This window comes from Felis catus, chromosome A1, assembly GCF_018350175.1.
Source record: "Felis catus isolate Fca126 chromosome A1, F.catus_Fca126_mat1.0, whole genome shotgun sequence".
In the NCBI taxonomy this organism is placed as follows: Eukaryota; Metazoa; Chordata; class Mammalia; order Carnivora; family Felidae; genus Felis; species Felis catus.
In genome coordinates, this window is record NC_058368.1 from 33,641,100 (window position 1) to 33,666,128 (window position 25,029).

General features: G+C 33.9%; 1 long non-coding RNA gene across 1 annotated transcript in view; it reads right to left on the reverse strand.

Moving 5' to 3' along the window:
• Window positions 1-776: 776 nt before the first annotated feature.
• Window positions 777-25,029, reverse strand: part of LOC123383734 — a 57,023-nt gene continuing 32,770 nt past the window's right edge. The window contains exon 3 of the long non-coding RNA XR_006593879.1: window positions 777-847. This is a non-coding gene — a long non-coding RNA (uncharacterized LOC123383734). The remainder of the gene's footprint in view (window positions 848-25,029) is intronic.

Genomic DNA, 25,029 nt, shown 5'->3' on the forward strand with positions numbered 1-25,029 from the left:
AATAAAAAGGCAAAAAATCCATTCATTTATTCAAGTAAATAGACCTTTCTTGTGTTGTTGTTTTTGGTTTTTAATTCTTCAAGCAGTACTTACTTCATATTTACTTGATGCTCCCGGTGAAGAGCACAAAATGAGCTGTGATTAAAAATGGCAGAATTTACAACAGATCAAGTTAAAGGCTAAGACAGGTTTGGAAATCTAATCAAAAGTATGATTTCAGGTAGTTACCTTTGAAAAATCTTGCTTGAAAATGGAATAGATGCTATGTAAATCCGGAGGGATGGATTGTAATCCTGGCACCATCATTAGTGAGCTTTGTGAGTTGAGACCCCCTTCCCAACTCTTTTGAACATTAACTCCATCATCCATTAAATGAAATGATCAGATTTTTGGTCTCTGCATCTCTCGCACGGCAGACCTCATAAGGCGAGCGATTCTAGCCAGCATCTCCCACATCACCACCAAATTCTTGGACAAATAGAAACGCTACTGAAATGACTTAAATATCTTTATGTAAGAACACTATAATGAAACATAGACAACGTTGTATCTTTGAATAGCAATCTCAACAGCTGTTAAACTACAGATTTTAGAATGTATTCTCTTGATCTTCATTTCCTGCACTAACAAGACTTTGAAATTAGGTTCTAGTAGTCACCAGACTATAGCTTCACCCATTATTGTAAATACAATGAAGACAGGCAGTTAACATTTGTTTTCTGATTTCTTTATCTGAATAGTACTATTATGGAAGTTATGCAGTTAAGAATATATTCATTATGTTACCTGAATCTTATGGTTGCCTGTAGTGCTTCCTGTGGATCCATTTTATCCAAAACATCTGGCCCTGAAAACAATGACATCACCTTAGGAGCTTATTTTCCCCAAAAGAAAGGAAAAAGTTAAATAAACCATGATTCTTCTTCATGGAAAAATTTTAAAAGATATACAATGAAATAAATAAATGCTTCATGTTCAGCACTATGCTTCATATGTAACAAATACATTAGGGAAGTAATAAATCTGATATCCTGACTACCAAACTTAAAGTAACCCCATTGTGTCTTTTAAACACCACAATTAAATCACCGTAAGATACAGAAAAAAATATATGGGCTAAAATATTCTAGTTGTTTTTAAAAGACACATACATGTGCCTTAGGCACATGTATAGTGGAAATAATAATGTGTGGTATAATGATAAAAATAATGTATAGTATGAAGTGAAAATGTATAGTATGAGGAAAAATGTTTTGATAAAAGTGAAATTAGGACTTGATATTCTTTGATTTTTTTTAAATGTGACTTAGGAAAGTATTAATGAAAGATGAGAAATGATAAAATTAAAAATATTTCTCAAACATCCTACAGCTGCCACATAGGTTAATGTCTAATCTTCCAAATTAAGAATATATAAACATATATATTTCATACATATGTGCATGTATAAAGATTACACATGTGTAATCTACATCCGTACATATACACATGCATGTTTGCTCATATATATCTGACTATGTTTTTTCTTTTCAGGCACAGGATTATATTTTCTACCCCATCCGTTAGCTAGATAGGGCCATGCAACTTATTTTGGCCAATGGATTGGGATAGAGATGGCATGTGTCTCTTTCTGGCCAATGTATTCAGTTTCTAGCGTAAGACTCTTCTTCCTTATGGTAATCATGGAAGAATGTATTTAGGTGGAGCCACAGTTTAGAAATCAGCTGCTTAGGCAAATAACCCACACCTGCAGTGCATTTTATATGAGTAAGGATAAAGTACAAAACAACAAACAAACACCTAACCTCGCTCTCCCATTAAAAAAAAAAAAAGATACTCTGTTGTGTTATTTACTTAAGGCGTTGTGTTTACATAAAACAGATTGTCTATGCTGACTGATGGAGTATTCATAATAAATTTTCTAATCTCTAAGTATATTGATAGTCCCAATGATAGTACACTTGAGACATCTCAACAGTAGATCAGTGCAGGGTCATGTAGCTAAGAATACCACATTTTCTGATTTCTTATTTTTATAAATATAATTATCATAGTTGTATTAGTTTATGGAAAATTTAAAATATTAATGATTCTGAAAATCTTGTGGGTCATTCTTATCCTTCAAATTTATTATTATGTGCTGAGAAAATGGTAGGTTTTATTTTGCTTTTGTGTTTCAAACACATTTAACTTGTTAAAAGTTATAGATTTAGTGTAGATATTTGTTCAAAATATGGACATCAGATTTAAAATATCCACTTATTTTGGTGTTCATTATATTAAAGTTAAATGTTCTATGAAAGGATTTAGACTGCTTCACCTAGTATGCTACTGATTAGACATAGATAATGGCAACTCTCATGCTTTTATTTTTTTGTTTTTGTTTTTGTTTTTGTTTTCTTTTTCAGTGTAACATAGCAAGAGTACAGCGATACCAAAAAATCTCTCTGCCCTTAATATCTCAGGAAAAGTTCTGATCAATTTTGAAGAGGCTACTCTTCCATGAACAGATGGTTGTATGTGAACTCAACCAAGACATCCAAACAGATGTCTGTCCTGAGGTCATCCTACCACAGATTAGAAGATGTACAAATGCTAATCCAGATCCGAGCTGGATAACATAATTTTTTTCAGTAAAATTGGATGAATTAAATAACCTAATTTTTGAAAGTTGGCTTTCAGGAAACCACAGCTGTTTGAAAATCACAGGCTAGACTCCCATTACAACAGCATCTCATTCCTTCTAACGTTAATATTTTTACAAACTGGGAAAAAAAGTTACAGACTTTTTTTTTGCCATATCCTGAAACTATTAACTACATAGAAAATATGACTTTAAATGGTCTTTCATGTGAATCTAAAAGACACAATTATTTTGTTAGGACACATCACTTTAGAGTTGTTACTGGTTAAATGGAAAGATAGATCAGCTAATTTATTATAAAAAATTGATTTATAAAAAGAATAAAATGTTTTCAATGGACTATCATGTATTTAGTTTCAGTGTTTAATTACTTAAATGACATTTGGCTATTAGACATTAGGCAACATGTGTAGTGTATGTGTGTGTGTGTGTGTGTGTGTGTGTGTGTGTGTGTGTATGGTACAAAACCAATCATAAATAATATATTTATTTATTTTATCCCACATATAAATTCCTAAAATATGCCAGTTACCTTTCATTGTCACCCTTAACTGAGACTGTTTAAGTAAGAGATAAAGAGTAGAGGGGTTACTTTATATTTCAAGGTCAGGTCATCAGATTTATGATTTCCATTGTAATGACAGCAAATTCTGATGAATTTAGGGGACTGTTTTTGAAAGAGACTGACTTTTTCTAACATACATAAATTTTCCAGAAATTTTATAAAGCAAATACACATTTAATAGGTTATTTTATAATTTGGTCTTGGAATTTTCCTAATCTGAGAGGTGAAAAGATTCTAGAAGCTATAACTCTTTACTTCACCTACTTGCATTTTTGAAATTTTCATACAAAGCTCTATTTGTTTAAATTCCCCAGATTGTTTTATTTTCCCATAATATTATACTTATCCAGACCAAATAACAATTATATTCAAGTACAATTATATTGAAGTACAGCTAGTGGCTATTTCTATTATTATAACTGACCATTCATCCCCCAGATAACAAAACTGACACATATGCTCTCCTCCTGTTCCATTTTATTTTATTTTTAAATTTTATTAATGTTTATTATTTATTTTTGAGAGAGAGACAGAGTGTGAGCAGGGGAGGGGCAGAGAGAGAGAGGGAGACACAGAATCAGAAGCAGGCTCCAGGCTATGAGCTGTCAGCACAGAGCTGATGCGGGGCTTGAACACATGAACTGCGAGATCATGACCTGAGCTGAAGTCATAAGCTTAACCAACTGAGCCACCCAGGCGCCCCCCATTTTATTTTATTTTTAATTTGACTCTTATTTGTTAATTACCGCAAACAGAAATAATATTCCTTTTGACTCCCTTTAGCATTTTAAATGCAGAAAGAATTCTGGAAGTGATTTATTCTTCTTTTATCTTTTTGAAATTGTGATGTTTCATAAAGGATGATATGAAATTGATGATGCTAATTTTTCCAATAGCTGGAACCAATAGAATAGTCATTTTAAAGAGCGTGCAAAAAATATGATGGATTATTACTGTCATCTTCTCTGAGAATTGGTCTATATTATGAACATAAGTATACCCAATTATTATGTATTATAGGGACCTTTAGAAGAATCCTGAACATATTAGAAGACAGAGAGTACAAAGGAAAATGCCAGTTTATTTTTAATAGATATTTTAAATTTTCAAGGTATTATAAAATTTATTATTTCATTTGCTTCTCCAAATAATCATGAAAAATGGGCAGGCTGTACATAGCTTGTCTTTTCCAGAGATGATAAGTTGAATTTCTGGCTCTTAAGTGACAATGATTGTTCTAGAAAAAAAGCCTCTTTTTATAGCAATTTCAGAACTTTTTCATATCTATCAGGGTCTTCATAAGTAAAACTATTTAGGTGGACCTTCAATTTATTTCATATGGATCCATTCACCTGGTGAATAAAGGTTATGGGAGATGTTGGAGATGCATAATTTGGAACAAAAGTAAAATAAAGTTATATTTCTTCATACTGTTGTCTGATATCCTTTATATTCTGCATCATTCTAGAATTATAATTACTATCATTGTTTCATATGTAGGCAAATGAAGCAGTTAATGAATAGATCAATAATTATTTTATCAAGCATCTACTATATGTCATGCAGAACTGCATGCTATGGTGATAAAGACAAAGGGCTTTATAAAACCCTCATTTCCATTTAACTTGGTATGGTTAGTATATAAGAAATATAACTAAAACTTCACTAAAAAACTAAAAGGAATTTAAGTGTAAATAGCCATTAAATGTGTAGTTATATCAGTGAATGCTACAGGAATTCTGATAAATAAATAACAACAACAACAAAAAAAAGCAACATTGCCTGATGGTTTGTTAGTGATAGATGCCAAAATTTTGGGCAGACACGTGGGAACTAAGTCAGCATGAGAGTATCAAGAACATAGATAAGTGATTTGTAAAAGTCATGTGATTTTTTTTTGATCTCTTCAGATATAATTTTCTTGTTTGGGAAAATGCATGAAGATATGTTGGGAAAAATAAACCTGAACTGGTGTCCAAAGACCCAGATTTCATACTCTAATAAGTGGAAAACCACTGAAGATGTTTGAAGAAATACATGTAAATAATATTCTGTATTTGTGTAAAAACAATTTCATGGTATTTTCCAGTAATAAGTGTAGATTAGAGAAATTTGCAGTTATATATGAGTTGAGAGGGAGACTGCTAATTGCATAGGTGTAAGTTTATAGCTTTTGGGAGTTAGTTTCACTGACATTTGAATCGTTGGAAGACTTTTACTGCATGGAATATATTAATGGGAAATAATGAATAATCAGAACAAAAATTATTCACAAATATTCTTATTACATTAGTTATGATGGTTAAAGTGTGAGAAAAATGCTATTCCCAAACATAAGGAAATGCTGGAATTTCATAGGTTTCTGGATAACATGAGCAATATTAATATTTATTTATACTCTTTTACTAACATTAAAGAAATAGAAATTAACTTCTGAAATTGAACGTGCAAAATTATTATGTTGTGCCTTATAATGGGTTATTATGGAAGTAGTTAAATTATGATTTTGAAAAAATGAATTCAGAAAATGCTTGTGATATAATGCTGAATAAAGAAGAATTAAAAATATGAAAATAAAACAAACAAAAAAGAATTTGTAAAGCAGAAGATGGAGTAGGTACTCACTCACCCCATAGATACAACTATAGATAACACCCAAACTGTAAATAACTCAGAAAACAACCCGAAGACTGGCAGAACAGACTCTACACAGCTAAATGTGGAGAAGAGGCCACATCACAGGAGGTAGGGAGACTGGAGATGCTGTCAGGAGCTAAACAGACTAGCCGGACTGTCTGTGGGAGGAAGGGACACCAGGTACAGAGAAGGGAGAGAAACATACCTCAAGGATGGGAACCCACATGGGGAAAATGAACCCCCTAAACATTTAGCTTTGAAAACCATAGGGGCTGAATTTCGCAAATTCTTACAGTGAGGCCTAAGACCTGGAACTTTAAAAATCAGCAGGTTTTGTTCTGGGAAAGCCACAAGGTGACATAAATCTGAGTCCCACCCTTAAAGAAATAGCACAACAAATAGCTCCTCAAAGATACAGCATAGAAGCAGCAGTTTAAAAACTGCCTTGTGTATATGGAAGGAGATTTGTCTACCAATCGCAGAGCCTGTGCTGGAGGGGCAGGATCATTGGGAGACTTCTCCAGATACAAAGAGCTGGCAGACACCATTTCCTTCCACCCACCCCAGCCTGTTTACACAGACACCTGCAGGTACCAGCACAGCAATAACACTCTCCATAACTTGCCAACACCACTGGCTCCACCCCCACACATATCTGTGGGTCCACCCTCTCCAATCCTTTGGCCTTAGCAGGAGTTTTGGGCAGCTGCAGCGCCCCTCCTGCAGGGGACCTGTGCAAATCATGCTAACATCACTGTTCTGCCCCTGCACAATTCTGCAGACCCCCTCCTTCCACCAAGACTCTCTCATCCATGGTGGCTGTAGGTACCCTCCTGTGGTGACACAGAACTTGCTGGTACGGTATACCCCACTCCTACTTTCTGTTGTGGGCCTGGCCTCTCCAATACACACTGGGTGGAGTTTATCTAAAGCAGTGCCATGAGCCTGGCAGTGTGCAAGCAGCCCAGGCAGTGGCCAGCACCCCTCCAAGGTGACTCCTACCCCAGGGAGAGGGGAAGGTAACTGCATATACCAGTCCCACTGAGGACCCAGCTGTGGACTGGGAACAGACATCTGGTCTGATTGAAGGCACTGCCAGCAACTAAAGCTTCTCAGGATACAAGATAGGAAAACCTTGCAGTTCAGTGCTACTGCATCTCTGCCAAGTGTTTGATCTGACTCAAACCCAAGATAACTCCAGACTGCCCCACAAGTAACACAAAGACCAAATACTGTCCATGACAGGCAGAGAGAGCCATTGCAGATGACTGGGCTCAAGGATACTCAGCTTAGCCACAACATTTGGGAACCCACAACACACACAGAACACATAGGAGACACCTTTGAAATACCAGGCCCTGGTGAACAGGGGGCATTGCACTATAGGGTGCAATACAACCTCTTCTTCATAAGGCCATTACTTTCAAGAGCAAGAGATGTAACGGACTTCCTTAATACACTGAAACAAACAGAGAGTTGGGCAAAATGAGGAGACACAGGAATATGTACCAAATGAACGAACAGGACACAATTACAGCAAGAAAACTACATGAAATGGAGTTAAGTATCACAACTGATAGAAAATTTAAAACAATGGTCATAAAGATACTCGCTGGACTTAAGAATTTAGGACTTCAGTGAGATCCTTCACAAAGATATAGAAAACATAAGAAACTAATCAGAGATGAAGAACTCAATAACTGAAATTAAGTACATAGTAGATGGAATACATAGATTACAAGAAGCAGAAGAGTGGATCAGCGACCTGGAGGGCAGAGTAATAATAATCAATCTGAATAGAAGAAAGAGAAAAAAAATGATAAAAATCGAAAAGAGTGGGGTGCCTGGGTGGCTCAGTCAGTTAAGTGTCCTATTTTTGATTTCGGTTCAAGTCATTATGTCATGATTTGTGAGTTCAGGCACTGTTTTGGGCTCCATGCTTACAGCATAGAACCTCCTTGGGATTCTCTCCCCCTCTCTCTCTGCCCACCCCTCACTCACTTTCTCCATCTCCTCTCAAAATAAACTTTAAAAAAATTTTTTTAACGTTTATTTATTTTTGAGACAGAGAGAGACACAGCACGAACAGGGGAGGGTCAGAGAGAGAGGGAGAGAGGGAGATTCAGAGAGAATCTGAAACAGGCTCCAGGCTCTGAGCTGTCAGCACAGAGCCTAAACTTTAAAAAAACATAAAAGACTTAGGGAACTCAGTCACACAATTTAACATAGTAGCATTCACATTATAGGGATCCCAGAAAAAGAATGAGAAAAGAGGGCATAACATTTATTTGAAGAAATAATAGCTAAAAACTTCCATATCTGGGAAAGGAAACAGGAATCCAGATCCAAGAGGCACAAAGAGCCTCCAAAAGATCATTCCAAGAAGGGCCATGTTAAGACACATACTAATTAAAATGGCAAAAAGTAGTGTTAAGTAGAGAATTTTAAAAACAGTAAGAGAAAATAAATCAGTTACATAAAAATGAAACCCCATAAGGCTATGTGCAGAATTTTCAACAGAAACTTTGTACGCCAGCACAGAGAGGCATGATGTATTCAAAATGCTGAAAGGAAAAAAAAAAAAAAAGAGCCAAAAATATTCTATCCAGCCACACTGTCATTCAGAATGGAAGGAGTGATAGAGTCTCCCAGACAAAGGAATTCATGACCACTAACCCAGCCCTAAAAGAAATGTTAAAGGGGACCTTTTGACTGGAAAGGAAAGACCATAAATAGAAGTAAGAAAAGTATGAAGCACAAACACATTAAAATTAAGTATATCTATAAAAATCAGTCAAGGGATTCACAAAATAAAAGGATGTCAAGTATGACAACATATACCTAAACTGTGGGGAGGAAAGAGTAAAGAATGGGCTCAAACTTAAGAAACCATCAAATTAATATAGACTGCTATATGCAGAAGATGTTATATACAACATAATGGTAACCACAAATCAAAAACCAGTAAAAGATACAGAAAAAGTAAAAATAAAGGTGTCTAAGTATATCACCTAAGAAAGCCAACAAACCATGGGAGAAAAGAACAAGAATAAAGGAACAGAGAAAAACTACAAAAACAACCATAAAACAAGTAACAAAATGGCAGTAAGTACATATCAATAATTACTTGGAATATAAATGGACCAAAACTCTAATCAAAAGACATACAGTGAAAGAATGGATAAAAAAAGCAAGACTTATATGCTACCTAGAAGACACATCTGAAAGGGTGTCTTTCAGACCTAAAGAAAATTACGGATTGAAAGTGAAGGAATGAAAAGAATTTATCATGCAAATGGAAGTGAAAAGAAAGCTGGTGTAGAAATACTTACACAAGACAAAATAGACTTTAAAGCAAAGACTGTAGCAAACGAAAAGAAGGACATATGATATGTTAAATAGAATAATCCAACAAGAAAATATAAAAGTTGTAAATATTTATGCATCCAAAGTGGGAGCAACCAAATACATAAAACAGCTAATAACAAACATAAAGGAAGTAATCTATAGTAATACAATAATAGTAGGGAACTTTAATACAACACTTATTTCGATGAACAGATCATCTAAACAGAAACACATCAACAAGAAAACAGTGACTTTGAATGACACATTGGACCAGATGTATCTAGCAGATATATTCATAAGATCCCATCCTTAAAAAGCACAATACACATTCTTTTCTTGTGCACATGGAACATTCTCCAGAATAGATCACATATTAGCCCACAAGAAAAGTCTCCACAAATTCAAAAGATCAAAGTCATACCATGCATCTTTCCACCCCAAAACTATGAAACTAGAAATCAACCATGAGAAAAAATCTTGAAAGAACACAAATGCATGGAGGTTAAATGACACATCACTAAACAATAAATGGGTCAACCAAGAAATCAAAGAAGAAACAAACAAACAAACAAACAAATACATGGAGACAAATAAACATGAAAAAACAATGGTCCCCATCTTTGGTATGCAGCAATAGCAGTTATAAGAAGAAAGTTTATAGCAATACAGGTCTACCTCAAGAAGAAAAATCTCAAATAAAAAACTAAATTGACACCTAAAGGAGCTAGAAACAGATCAAATCCCAAAACTAGTAAAAGGAAGGAAATAATAAAGATTAGACTAGAAAAAAACAAAATAGAAACAAAACAAACAATAGAAGAGATCAATGGAACTAGGAGCTCCTTCTCTGAAAAGATGAACAAAATTGACAACCCTTTTAGTCAACCACTCGCAAAACAGAGAGAGAGAAGAGAGAAGAGAGGGAGGAAACTCTCAGATAAAGAAAATCAGAAATGAAAGAGGAAAGATAACAACTGACACCACAGAAATACAAAGACTGTAAGAGAATATTATTAAAAATTATATGCCAACAAATTGGACAATCTAGAAGAAAGGGATAAATCTCTAGAAACATAACTTTCCAAAACTGAATCATTATCAGCAATGAAATTGAATCAGGAATCAAAAAAATCCCAATAAACAAAAGTCCAGGACTAGAATATTTCACAGGAGAATACCACCAAACATTTAAAGATGAGTTAATATCTATTTTTCTCGAACTATTCCAAAAGAAAAGTAGAAGGAAAGCTACCAAATTCATTCTGTGAGGTTAGCATTATCCTGATACCAAAACCAGATAAAGATACCACAAAGAAGATACCTATAGGTCAATACCTCTGATGAACATAGATGCAAAAATCCCTTACAAAATATTAGCAGACAGAATCCAACAGTACGTTAAAAATTCATTCACTACAATCAAGGGGGATTTATTCCTGGAATGCAGGGGTGGTTCAATAATCACAAATCAATCAATGTGATATATCACATTAACAAGAGAAAGGATAAAAATCAAATGATCATTTCAGTAGATGCAGAAGAAGCAGTTGACAAAGTACAACATTCATTTGTGATAAAAACCTTCAACGAAGTAGGTTTAGAGGGAAGATACCTCAACAAAATAGACCATCTATGAAAAACCCACAGCCAACATCATACTCAATAGCGAAAACCTGACAGCTTTTCCTCTAAGATCAGGGAGAAGATAAGAATGTTCACTCTCTCCACTTTTATTCAACATAATACTGGAAGTCCTAGCCACAGCAATTAGACAAGAAAAATAAAATGCATTCAAATTGGTAAGGAAGAAGTGAAACTTTAACTATTTGCAGATGATATGATACTATATAGAAGAGCACCCTATAGAGTCGACAAAACAACTACTAGAACTGACAAATGAATTGAGTAAAGTCACAAGATACAAAATCAATATACAGAAATGTGTTGCATTTTTATTCATTAATAATTAAGTAGAAGAAAGATAAATAAATAAAACAATCCCATTTTCAATTGCACCAAAAACAATAAAACCCTAGGAATAAACTTAACCAGCAAGGTTAAAGCCTGTAATCTGAAAATTCTAACACTGGTGAAAGAAATTGGAGATGACACAAACAAATGGAAAGATATTGCATTCTCATGTATTGGGAGAAAAAATATTGCTAAAATGTCCATACCACCCAAAGCAATCTACACATCTAATGCAACCCCTACTAAAGTACCAACAGCATTTTTCAAGAACTAGAACAAACCATCCTGAAATTTGTATGGAAACACAAAAGACCCCAAATAGCCAAAGCAATCTTGAAAAAGAAAAAAAAAAACAAAACTGGATGTATCACAATTCCAGATTTCATGATATACTACAAAGCTGTAGCAATCAAAACAATATAATACTGGCACAGAAACAGACACATAGACCAATAGAATATACTAGAAAATGTGGAAATAACCCCACAATTATATGTTCAATTAATCTTCAACAAAGGAGGCAAGAATAAGCAATGGGAAACATTGGGAAAACTGGACGGCTACATGCAAAAGAATGAAACTGGATCACTTCTTTATGCCATTCACAAAAATAAACTCAAAATGGATTAAGGACTAAATATAAGACCTGAAACCATAAAAATCCCAGAAGAGAACAGAGGCAATAATTTCTTTGACATCGGCTGTAACATCACATGATGATATGTTTCTTAAGCAAGGGAAACAAAAGCAAAAATAAACTATTGGTACTATATCAAAATAAAAAGCTTCTGCACAGTGAAGGAAACAATCAACAAAACCAAAGGCAACCTACTGAATGGGAAAAGATATTTTTAAAGGACATATCCAATAAAGAGTTAGTATCTAAAATATATAAAGAACTTATACAACTCGACAGCCCCAAAACAAAACACAACACAATTAAAAATGGGAAGACTACATGAACAGACATTTCTCCAAAGAAGACATACAGATAGCCAATAAATACATAAAAAGATGCCCAACATCACTTATCATCAGATAAATGTAAATCAAAACCAGAGTAAGAAACTACTTTTTATCTGTCAGAATGGCTAAAATAAAAAACTCATGAAACAAATGTTGGTGAGGATGTGGAGAAAAAGAAACCTTTGTACACTGTTGAAGGGAATGCAAACTAGTGTATCCACTGTGAAAAACAGTATAAAAGCTCCTCAAAAATTAAAAATAGAACTACCATATGATCCAGTAATTTCACCACTGGGTAGTTACCTAGATAATATAAAAACACTAACTCAAAAGGATATATGCATCCCTGTGTTTATTGTAGCATTATTTACAATAGTTAAAATATGGAAGCAACCCATCTATCCATTGATATATGAATGGATAAAGAAGTGGTGTATGTAAATAATGGAATAGCACTCAACCATAAAAAAGAAAGAAATCTTGCTATTTGCAACAATATAAATGAATCTAGAATGTATAATTTTAAGTGAACTATGTCAGAGAAAGACAAATACATGATTTCACTCACATGTGGACTTCAAGAAACAAATGAACATGAGAACAAATGAATGAAAAATGAGACAAAACAAAAACAAAACCAGACTCTTAAATATAGAGAATTGATGATTTGTGAAAGCAATCTGATGGGAGGTGGTTGAGGGATGGCTGAAACAGGGAAGGGGAGTACACTTAATTATGATACGCATGAGTAATGCAAAGAATTGTATATTGTACACCTGAAACTAATATAATAGTTTAACTATGTTAACTATACTGGAATTAATTTTTTTAATATGAAAAAATCTTCTAATATGTAAAGTGTATAGATACAAAACCACGTATGTAACATATGTTATAAAGCAAAATACAATAAACACTTTGAAACAAAGCCAAGAAATATGAAAATCCAATCTTCACTAAGTTTGATACAATTTGATCAATTTCATAACATGTTTTGGAATCAGATTATTCATTTTTTAATAACTACTTCCCTAAGTGATATCTAAGGCATCTTTGACATATGTTATTCTGATAATTTAATTATATATTCCATGTTGATAAATTGGGTTTGGTGTAATTTTGTCTCCCCTGTCTACCATAGACCCTGACACATGATAGATGGTCAATAAATCTTAATTGAATAAGGGAACGTTTGAATTTAAAATACAAATAACATCAAAGTGTCAAAGTTGATACACATGTTGTGCTTAGATAATTCACTGAATCACAGAATTATATTTTAGAAGCAATCACAGTAAGGAAATGTTTCAACACTCTGATTTTCAACATGAAGAAAATACTACTCAGGTGAAATTACTCCCTAAGATCACACAAAGACCAAGAAATTCCCTTCTAAATTTGAATGTTCTTAAGAAATTCAGAAAGGTTTTTTTTAAAAAGCAAGATTTTATTTGCTATCAAATGTTAAAAATACCAAATATTTGATGCACTTAAGGGTACTCAGTTTCATTATTTTCTACACTCAGAATATCTATTCAGTCAAGTATAATTGTAAATAGACAAACAGTAAAATAATGTCTCTATTAGTTACATCATAACCTTTATTTCATATAACATACATGAGAGTATTAACACATATACAAATATGTGTGTATATGTACACACATAAACACCCAAACCTGCAATTGAAAAATAAGCATATTTCATAGCCATTCTACTTTTTTTTGAAAATTATCTTTTAGTAACAATGCATTCAGTGCAAGTTTATGGATCAAAAGGAAGTTAACATTTTCTTCTTCAGTATCTAAATCTACTGTGAGGGAGCGACTTAGGCACTGGGGAGAAATTGGCTTATTATTTCTCTATGTCAGCGAGAGGCAAACAACAAACCTCTGGCAAATATGTTTTGTTCTCAAGAAGAAAATGAACTGATTTTGCTCTCTTACAAGGGCTATTTGCGCTAGATATGGTCACAGGTGGTTTGATCTGATCTTTTCCTATTTTAGTTGAGAAATAGCTTTTCACACTTAGGGCAGTTCACTCCTATTTACCTGTGAAAATGAGATGTCCTTGCATTTGTAACTAAACTGAAGTCCCCTTCCATTTATCTCCATGAAATTCCCTCATAAACTGACCTTGGAAAAAAGGTCAGAGGGTAAAAAATAGACGTCTATAATCTTTTATAATAATACACACAAACAAACATTGAGGTGTAGGGGTGGCAATTTGATTAATTTTTACTACTAATCTAACTTCCAACTTTTATTTTTATGACTTGAAATATATGGTTTGTACTAATTTCCACTGGAATAAAGTTATTTTGATATGCATTATGTCAACATGGTTTTAATTTTATAACCCTCAGTTACATTATTAATTCAGAGTTTTTCTTGGGATATGAATTGAAATGGTGCATGTAAAACAATTAAGGGTATTCCTGACAAAGGTAAAATACAGAAAATAAGTCTTGGGTCTGGAAACAGTAATGTGTGGTCAAACATTTTCTATTTATTAGCTAATATTGCTGAATTTTAAAAATAGTGGATACCAAAATAATGAATTCACACTAACTTCCCTCTGTGCCTGAGTGGGAAAACAAGTAGTTATTCCCTAACATTCTAGTAAGAGTTATAACCACATCAAGATTAGCTGCTTCTTTGAGTCACTGACTGCTCTGTTGTGCTTACAACTACAAGCTACAAATAACTAATTGCAGGAAAAATATCCTAAAGGTCAGACTGAGAGATCTGCTACCATCTCTGAATCAGTAACTCTTGAGGAATGGATTGCAATGGGAAAAATATGTTTACTGTTTCCAGAGAGAAGAAAATACAATTGAAAAAAAATAGAAGAGCATAAGGAAGCCACATCTTTCGGAATTCCTCTCTGACAGCTCATTTATGTTTCTTCAACCTGTATTATAGGATTCATTCAGTTCACCTTGTTTAACTGTTTTCAAATCAACCCATAAAAATGAATGTTTTGGGTACTACAAGATAATGTTTATTGTTCAAGTAAGTTATAAATGAGAAGACCATCCCTACTCATTTTATAATATTCTGGAAAAAATATTTCAATCAACTATTGAGATTCATATTATTTAAAAATACCCAATAATATTACTTTGAAGATTTTGCTCTGGAAAAAATAATTAATCTTTTAAGATTTTATTTATACATTATTTGCCTCCAAGGTTCAGTGCTATGCATTGCTCTTAAAGCTGGTTAATGCTGTTTATATTTCATGATCATAACAGCTTCAGATTTTTAAAATATGTAATTTTGTTCCCACCAGGAGTGCTTGAAAAGAAATGGAAATACCTTTCATAGTGACAAACTCCGAATACTGAGTCACACGTACTAATATTTCTGGGCACCACAGCACAACGCTCACTCATTTCACTGTTAGCTTAGCACCACCTTTTACAAACACTAATAAATTCTATTTTTCCAAACAACCCATCCCTTTGATAGCATCTGATTATTTTTCTTATAAGATTAGTTTGCATTTCCATTTTCAAGTGATGATCCCTTTATCACTGTAAAATGTAATTCTTTGATTTATTTACTTTCTAATATATTCTTCAAACTTCCATGAAGTAGCCCTATTTTGATATGTTTATGAAGGTCTTATTTAAAACCTGTTTATTCTTTCTCTCAGATCATTAATAACAAAGTTATCTATGTGGACCTTCCATCAGGCAATTGATGCCTATGTTGATGGTTATCATAAACATTTTCTTATAGTCCATTTTTTGACAATCCATTGCTGTGGGATTGATAAGGGTTTATATTTTACATGAATCTTTATTCATGAATTGAAGCATAGGAATTTATTTTGTACAAAATTTATATAATACATTATAAAATACTGCTAAAATCAAAACAAATGTTATCCTTTTTAATACTGACAATTAAAATAATTTATGAATAAATTCTGTTTTTAAACATATTTCATTTATTATACATGACTCATTTGCCCTGTTGGGGATTAAATTAAATACATATTTATAAGCTGCAGCATATGTTGTTTCCTTTATCTAACAAGGCACAACATTTACTTAGTTCCTCAATGTGCACATCCTGTAAAGCGCACTTAACGTTATAGATATTTTGGTGTGGAATTTTGATAGTGTTCCAATAATTATTCTAAAAGAGGATTATAGATCATAGGTGCTTATCATTTTAGACTTCATATCCCACTCTTTCAAAAAGAGATTTAAAGCTCTTGGTTAAAATATGATTTAGGATGTATATCAGTAAATCTAGGAGAATGTGTATTTTAAGGTTTAATTGTATAAGGTTAGCAGTTCTTGAAATTTTGTGTTTGTCTTAGGCAGACAATTTTCCAGAATCATTTTGTATCAAGAAATTTTAAGGGAAAACTGCACTGGTGGAGCTTCATTTAAGTAGTCAAGAAAAACGTCTTGGGATGGTTTAACAAATATAGGATATGGAGTAGACAGATCTTCATTCCTGTGTGGGATTGTCATATCTGAGCCATGATACTTTATCATCCAGGTATGACTTATTGGTATAAATTCTGAATACATGTTCAGAAATTGGCAGATATTTTCGTTTTTCATGATTATGACAAAATACAAAAGAATGACTAATAATTTCCCATGTTTTTTGTTTTGTTTGATTGTTTTGTTTTACATCTATTTAAGACTTCCATAATTCAAAGAAAAGAAAAAGTAATAGAAAGTAAATTAAATGACAAACCATGCAATGAATTATACGATTCTCAAAGCTGAGTAACAAAAAGTATTGATGTGTATACTGTTAAATTTATCGATGGTCCATACTCAGAATACGGTCTAGGTTGGTGAATGTTCATATACAGTTGATAAAATGTGTACAGTATTCTCTTGTTGGAGGCAGCATGTTATGATAATGTGTTCAAATTGATTCATGTTTTATTTAGGTCTTCTCTATTCTTACTGAATTTTTGCAGATGTGTTATAGATTTTATTAAAAAGAGAGTTAAAGTCCAGAGTTATAACTGTGGACTTACCTAGTTCTTTCAATTTTATAAAACTTTATTGTGTACTGAAACTCTCTTAAACGCACACAATATTTAGAATGATTAGATCTTCTTGTAAAATTGACCCCTCTATCATTATGTAATGCTACTTCTTGTCCATGGCACGATTTCTTGTTCTGGTGTTTCCTTTGTCTGACACCTAATCTGTCTTTTAGTTAGTGGTCTACCCTTCTACTTTTAACTTATTTTTGTTTCCTTTTCTATTATGATTTAAATTTCAGTTAATTAACATATACTGCGATATTTGTTTTAGGAGTCGAATTCAGTGATGTGTCACTTACATATAACACTCAGTGCTTATTACAAGGGTCCTCCTTTGTCCCATCACCCATCTAAACCATCCTCCTCCCATCTCCCTATATCATCCCTCAGTTTGTTCTCTATCACTGAGAGTCTTTTGTGGTTTATTTCCCTCTCGCCTCTCTCCCACCCCTTCCCATATGTTCACGTTTTTTGTTTCTGAAATTCAACATATGAGTGAAATCATGTGGTATTTCTTTTTCTGATTGACTTATTTTGCTTAGCATAATACATTCTACCTCCATTCACGTCATCGCAAATGGCAATTTCATTCTTTTTTGATGTCTGAGTAACATTCCACTGTGTATGTGTATGTATGTGTGTGTGTGTGTGCGTGTGTGTGTGTACACACACATGCACAACATCTTCTTTATCCATTCATCAGTTGATGGATATTTGGCCCCTTCCATAGTTTGACTATTGTTGATAATGCTGCTATAAACATTGGGATGCCTGTACCCCTTCAAATCTATATATTTGTATTCTTTGGGTTAATATCTAATAGTGCAATTGCTGGATCATAGGGTAGTTTTATGTTTGTTTTTGAGAAACCTCCATACTGGTCTCCAGAGTGGCTGTACCAGTTTGCATTCCCATCAGCAGCGCAAGAGGTTCCTCTTTCTCTGAATTATTGTCAACACCAGTTGTTTCTTGTTAATTTTAGCTCTTGGACAGGTGTGAGATGTTATATCATAATGGTTTTGATTTGTATTTCCCTAATGGTGAGTGATGTTGAGCATCCTTTCATGTATCTATTAGCCATCTGGATGTCTTTGGAAAAGTATCTATTCATGTCTTCTGCCCATTTCTTAACTGGGTCATTTGTTTTTTGGGTGCTGAATTTGATAAGTTCTTTATAGATATGGGATACTAACCCTTTATCATATATTTCATTTGCAAATATCTTCTATTCTGTAGGCTGCCTTTTAGATTTGTTGATTATTTTCTTCACTGTGCAGAAGCTTTTTATTTTGATGAGGTCCCAATAGTTCATGTTTGCTTTTGTTCCCCTTACCTTCAGTGATGTGTCTAGTAAGAACTTGCTTCAGGCAAAATCAGAGAAGTTGCTGCCTGTGTTCTCCTCTAGGATCTTGATGGTTCCTTGTCTCACATTTAGGTCTTTCATCCATTTTAAATTTATTTTTGTGTATGGTGTAAGAAAGAGGTCCCATTTCATTTTTCTGCATGTTGCTGTCCAGTTTTCCCCACACCAGTTGTTGGAGAGACTTTTTTTTTCCATTGGATATTCTTTCTTTCTTTGTCTAAGATAAATTGACTATATAGTTGTGGGTCAACTTCCAAGTTTTCCATTCTGTTTAATAGATCTATGTGTCTGTTTTTTGTGCCATACCATACTGTCCTGATGATCTTTGTAGTATAGCTTGAAATCTGGAATTGTGATGGCTCCAGTTTTGTTTTTCTTTTTCAGGATTGCTTTAGCTATTCAGGGTCTTTTCTGTTTCTATACAAATTTTAGGATTGTTCTAGTTCTGCAAAAAATGCTCGTGGTATTTTTATAGGTATTGCATTGAATTTGTAAAAAAATTTTTAATGTTTATTTATTTCAGAGACAGAGAGAGACAGAGCATGAGTCGGGGAGGGGCAGAGAGAGAGGGGGACACAGAATCCGAAGCAGGCTCCAGGCTCTGAGCTGTCAGCACAGTGCCCAACTCAGGGCTCGAACTCACAGACCACGAGATCATGACCTGAGCCGAAGCCAGACGCTCAAACGACTGAGCCACCCAGGCGCCCCTGCATTAAATTTTTTAATGTTTATTTATTTTTGAGAGGGAGAGAGAGAGAGGGAGAGCACGCGCGCATGAGCTGGGGGGAGAGGCAGAGAGAGAGGGAGACACAGAATCTGAAGCAGGCTCCAGGCTCTGAGCTGTCAGCACAGAGTCTAACGTGGAGCTCAAATTCATAAATGAACTGTGAGATCATGACCTGAGTCGAAGTTGGAAGCTCAACTGACTGAGCCAACCAGGAGCCCCTATAGGTATTACATTAAATGTGTACATTGCTATGTCGTTATATTTAAAGTAGGTTGGTTGTGGACAGCACAGACCTAGTTCTTATTTTTTCACCCAATCTGGCAATCTCTTTTAATTGGCATGCTCAGAGCATGTATATTTTATATGATTTTCACTATGTTTGGACTAAAATATAACACATGTTAGTTGTTTTCTACTTGTTCCTTGTGTTATTATGTTTCCCTGTTTATCTGCTTTCTTTAGGATTAATTAATCATATATTACAGTCCCACGTATCTCCATATTGATTTCTAATTTCTAATTCTTTTAAACATATTGTTTTATTTTCTATGGCTGCCCTAAGATTTATAACATACAGTTTTTATTAACCAAAGTCTACCTTCAGATAAGAATACACTTCTTTATGTATAGAAAAAGGACTCTAACAACAGTATGTTCCCAATTTCTCTCTCCATATTGTGGTTTAATGCGGTCACATGCTTTTTTTTTTGTACATATGTTATTAACAAATACATTACTACTAATTTTTGGAGCTTCTACATTCTAGAGTTTGGTGTTACTTTTCTCAACACATCTGATACTCTCCTTTCCCTAGTAGTTACCCAAACAAGGGCTGTAGGTCTCTTTGGAAAAGAACTAGGAGATTTACTATGAAAAAGTTTGCCATGTTGTTTCATTTTTTTTGTTTTGTTTTGTTTTTTGTTTTTCTTTTTTCTTGTGTGGACCCAGCTTGTCCTCAAAGTTTTCTGAATCTGTGAACTTTCTCAATCTGGCAATGGGGTCAGAGATCCTGATCTTTTAGTGGCAACTACTTCCCTCAGCCTCTTGCTTATCTATGTCAACCAGGAGCTCAGACTTCTCAAGTAGGAGGGTCTAGATCACCCTACCAGATAGACAGCATGGGTCTACAATGGCACTGGAAAAAGTAAAGGGAATTTAGAAAGGTTGGTAGAAATGAACAAGAAATAGATGATGAATAACTGTTGCAAGCCTCAAGACCAGTGCTGCATTTTCCCCCACAAACTTGCCTACTCTATGAATCCCTAGGGGGGAAGACCAACCAGAATCTTAAGGGGCTGTTCCCAGATGGAATAAAATGACTGTGTGAAGCAAGAGGACTTGAGAAGAGCAAAGAGGAGGCGATAATGTATATTATGGTCTGATACCTACTCTCTACTTTAGGAACTTGACATTCATTCCTAGCTGCAAGTATTTTTTGTGGAATTTGTCCTTCCATGTGGAAGGTTATATTCCCTAACCAGGGGTACCCATAATCCCATTGACTGATACAGAATACAATGGCCTAACCCTTTTACTTCAATTCTTACCAAATCTAATGCACTATCTCAGCTCCAGAGCTCTCAGAAGGACAGGCTGATGTCTCTGGTTCTGTGTCATAGCTCAATTTATCCCTCTCCCTAGATCTGACCCACTTATTGCCTTATATGTATTAAGAACATGTGAATAATTAACCTATTTGAAAATCCCTTCCTAAGGGCCATTTACTAAGCTAGTTGGCCTAAGATACTATTCTAACAGTAAAGTATAATTTTTCTTGACTATATAGGATTTCAGTATTTTTAATTTACTTTTTTGGTCCTAATGACCTTGAATTATATCAACCAAAAATTTCATTTTATATGAGATCAAGCACATACCTTTCTTCTAAGTGACCTAAGCTTTTCATTTATCGTTGCATATATTTTACATTCCTTTATCATTTATTCCCAGGTTGTTGTATTTATTTGGAAGAGTTGATACTTAAGGCAGTTACTAAATTTTACCTGGATTTCTTCACGTATTGGATAAGCATGATTAGTATTTGCAGGAATGTTGCGGGAAATAAATTGAATAATGTAGTATATAAACCATGCTACAGTACAATTCATAATACAGAAAATTATTGTTTTATATTCTTTCTGTACTCCAACATATGGATTTCAAGGTCCTTGGTAGATGGGATCTTTATAATATAGTCCCAATCAACTCAGCAAAACATTTTATTATAGATTTGTTAATCATAGTCTATAACAATAGTTTCTCTAAGGAATCAAGAACAAAATAGAAAAAACTCCCTCAACTGATAGAATATTTTCACTTCCTTATTCCCACTAATGAAAGTATTTATAGAGAGTAGACAATTTGAGAGACAATATGCATTTTTTGCTTCCCAAAGCACAAGAATGCATACATACACATGTGTATGTATGTACATGTGCATATATATGTAGCTTGTGTATGTATGTAAATTTATACATATATGCACACACACACACACACACACACACATACACAACGACATACATACATATAGTGGATCTGGGCCTGCCTTGTTTATGGTAACTTAAAGATAGATAAGATAGGATCAGGAAATACATACTGGCAAAAAAAAATAACAATAACTAAGTCCTGCAAATTTTCGTCAGACTCTATTTTCAAGGAAAGAGATAGAAAGGATTTTTGGCTCCATTCTTTATGGATTTATAAATCAGTTAACAACCTCAGAAAAAAATTTGAGAGTAATTCAAAGTAAACACACACACACACACACACACACACACACACACACACACAATGGTCACTATTATGGAAAGCCTGACAATTTTTTTCTTTAAAGGGGCAAAAAGTAAATATTTAGGTTTTGTAGGCTACCTGAATTCTCTTATGCACTTTGTTCTTTGTGTTTTGTTTAGATTTGTTTTTGCAAGTCTTTTAAAATGTAAAAAGTATTTTAGTTCGTCAGCTGTCTAAAACAGGCCATCCTCTGGACTGTGCTCCTGGTCTCTTATTCTACAGCATTTTCTATACTGTATATTTCATGAGTGTAAGCGCAGTCAATGATGACTGGAAAAGATACAGGCTCAGCAAAGGAGGAAAGAACTCTCTCTGCTAATGAATATGACTCCAGTTAATATGGCAGAACATAATATATGAGCATGGAATAGTGTACTTATTTATTATTTGAGCTATAAACTATCAAATAAGTCTGTGTGGGTGCAATTAGTCAGCCCCAATATACTCACCATGAATTAGCATTCCTGATTTTAAACACAGAGGGACGTCTTGAGCACAGAAAACTTACCAAATTTTACCATCTCCCCTTAAGATTCACTTCAGAGCATCTTAGTGTTTTTGGTTTGTTTGCCATACTTAAAATGTGTGCAACTGATAGAGAGTAATCACTGTTGATAGTGATAGCTTTGATATTGATGCTATCTCTACAAGTTTCCTAAACTTCATTGAACTAAGGCTGATTCATTGTCAGAAATGATAGTGTCTTGGCATTCTGTGCTGTAAATAACTGATGTATGGCTATGAAATTTGAAAAAAATAGTGTATGAGATGGAACCAAGAGAATTAAAATGTTTATAAAACAGGAAATCTACAATCAAGATTTTCTGCCAAATTGAGATGAAAATAAATGCAAATTTTGCATAGAGTCATTGGAAGCTTCAAGAAGAAAATTATGTGCTTTTAGCAGTTTATGATGCCAGTCTAAACTTTGCTATATTCTTTTACTGTGTCAATAAATATAATTTATCAATAAATAAATAATAAATGAAGATAATGACATGATATGTTGATTTTGATTAGAAAAATAATCTGAATTCTCTATAACATGTATCAATTTGCTTCAACTGCAAATAATTTGAATTTCATATTTCCTTCTACTTCCAGACACATTTTCAGACTAAGGTGAAGTACAAGTCAATCTTGAATTACATGCATTTATCTTTCAAAAATATATTTAAATTCTATTTAGTTAACATATAGTATAATATTGATTTCTGGAGTAGAATTTAGTGATGCATCATTTAGATATAACATTCAGTTCTCAACATCACAAGTGCCTTCCTTAATACCCATCACCCATTTAGCCCATCTCCTTCTCAGAAGCCCTCCATCAACCCTCAATTTGTTCTCTTCAGTTAAGGGTCCCTGTGGTTTGCTTTCCTCACTCTTTTTTTTTCCCCCTTCCCCAGGTTCATCTGTTTTATTTCTTAAATAAATTCCACATATGTGTGAAATCATATGATATTTCTTTCTCTGACTGACTTAGTTTACTTAGCACAATGTACTCTAGCTCCATCCACATCGTTGCAAATGGCAAGGTTTAATTCTTTTTAATTCTTTACATATTTCTCACACCTTCTTTATCCATTCATCAGTTGATGGACACTTGGGCTCTTTCCATAGTTTGGTTATTGTTGATAATGCTGCTATAAACATCAGGGTGCATGTGCCCCTGTGAATCAGTATTTTTTTATCCTTTGGATAAATACCTACTGATGCAATTTATGGGCCATAGGGTAGTTGCATTTATTCTTTCCATGTAACTACATGAAAAGATAATTCAATAATCTATTAATATCAAAGTAGAATATATAATGGTAAAGAGCTCAAGGTATTTGCCTTAAAAATTGCTATTGCATCAGTGAAGGTAGATGTCAAATATTTAGCCAACAATTTGAGATATAATTCTATCCTATTCCAGAATATTGAATATTCTGGAATAGGATGAACTTTAATTAACAAACTCTTAGATATTCAACAAATCCTGGAAAAAAATGTGTGTGAGAAAATATCCAAGAATCTATTTAAAAATTCTTTAAATTAAATGTCCTGTTTGGATATATCACCAATAGTGTTGACTCAACATTCCCAAGGGTATGTTGAAGGTTATTTTCAGAGCTGAATAAAACTATTCTGTTTTAATTATCCTTCCTTCCTTCTTTCCTTCTTTCCTCTCTCCCTTCCTCCCTCCCTCCCTTCCTTCTCTCCTGCTCTTCCTCCCAGTTTCGGTTTTATATCTCCAGAATTTAGTTTAACACTTCTCAAAACATCTTATCATATACATTAATGTTTTTGTCTGTAAACTACTAAGGAAGAGCCAGAGACATGGAAAAGTTAAGGGACACACCCTTAGAGCAAGTCAGTTAAGAAGTGAAATTCTAGAACACAGACCTCTTTTTTTTAACGTTTATTTATTATTGAGAGACAGAGAAACAGAACATGAGCATGGGAGGCGTGGAAAGAGGGAGAGACACAGAATCTGAAGCAGGCTCCAGGCTCTGAGCTGTCAGCACAGAGCCCGATGTGGGGCTCAAACCCATGAACTGAGGGATCATGGCCTGAGCTGAAGTCAGACACTTAACCAACTGAGCCACCCAGGCACCCCAGACTCTTTTAAGTCTTAAATGTTATTTGTTTGGAGATGTATAATTTCTATCGTTTTACTCAAATTCTATACACATAAAAATTTTTCATTTCACACAAATTAATGGAAATTCATATTTAAAAAACATTTAAATAATGGGAACATTAAGCTTTTCTGGAATGAGACCCTTTGCTTTTTGTTGTAAAAAATAACTACATATGTCTGACCCATCATAAGTAGTGACTATTAATTCTTAGTTTGGATGATGATATACATGTTTACGTTTTTTCTTTTGAGTGTCAAAAAACTCTAGTTTGCATTAGTTTTTTCAAATTAAGCCTAATCATTGCAATTCAAGTATTTAAAATTTATTCTTAATAAAAACATATCTTCAACAACAAAA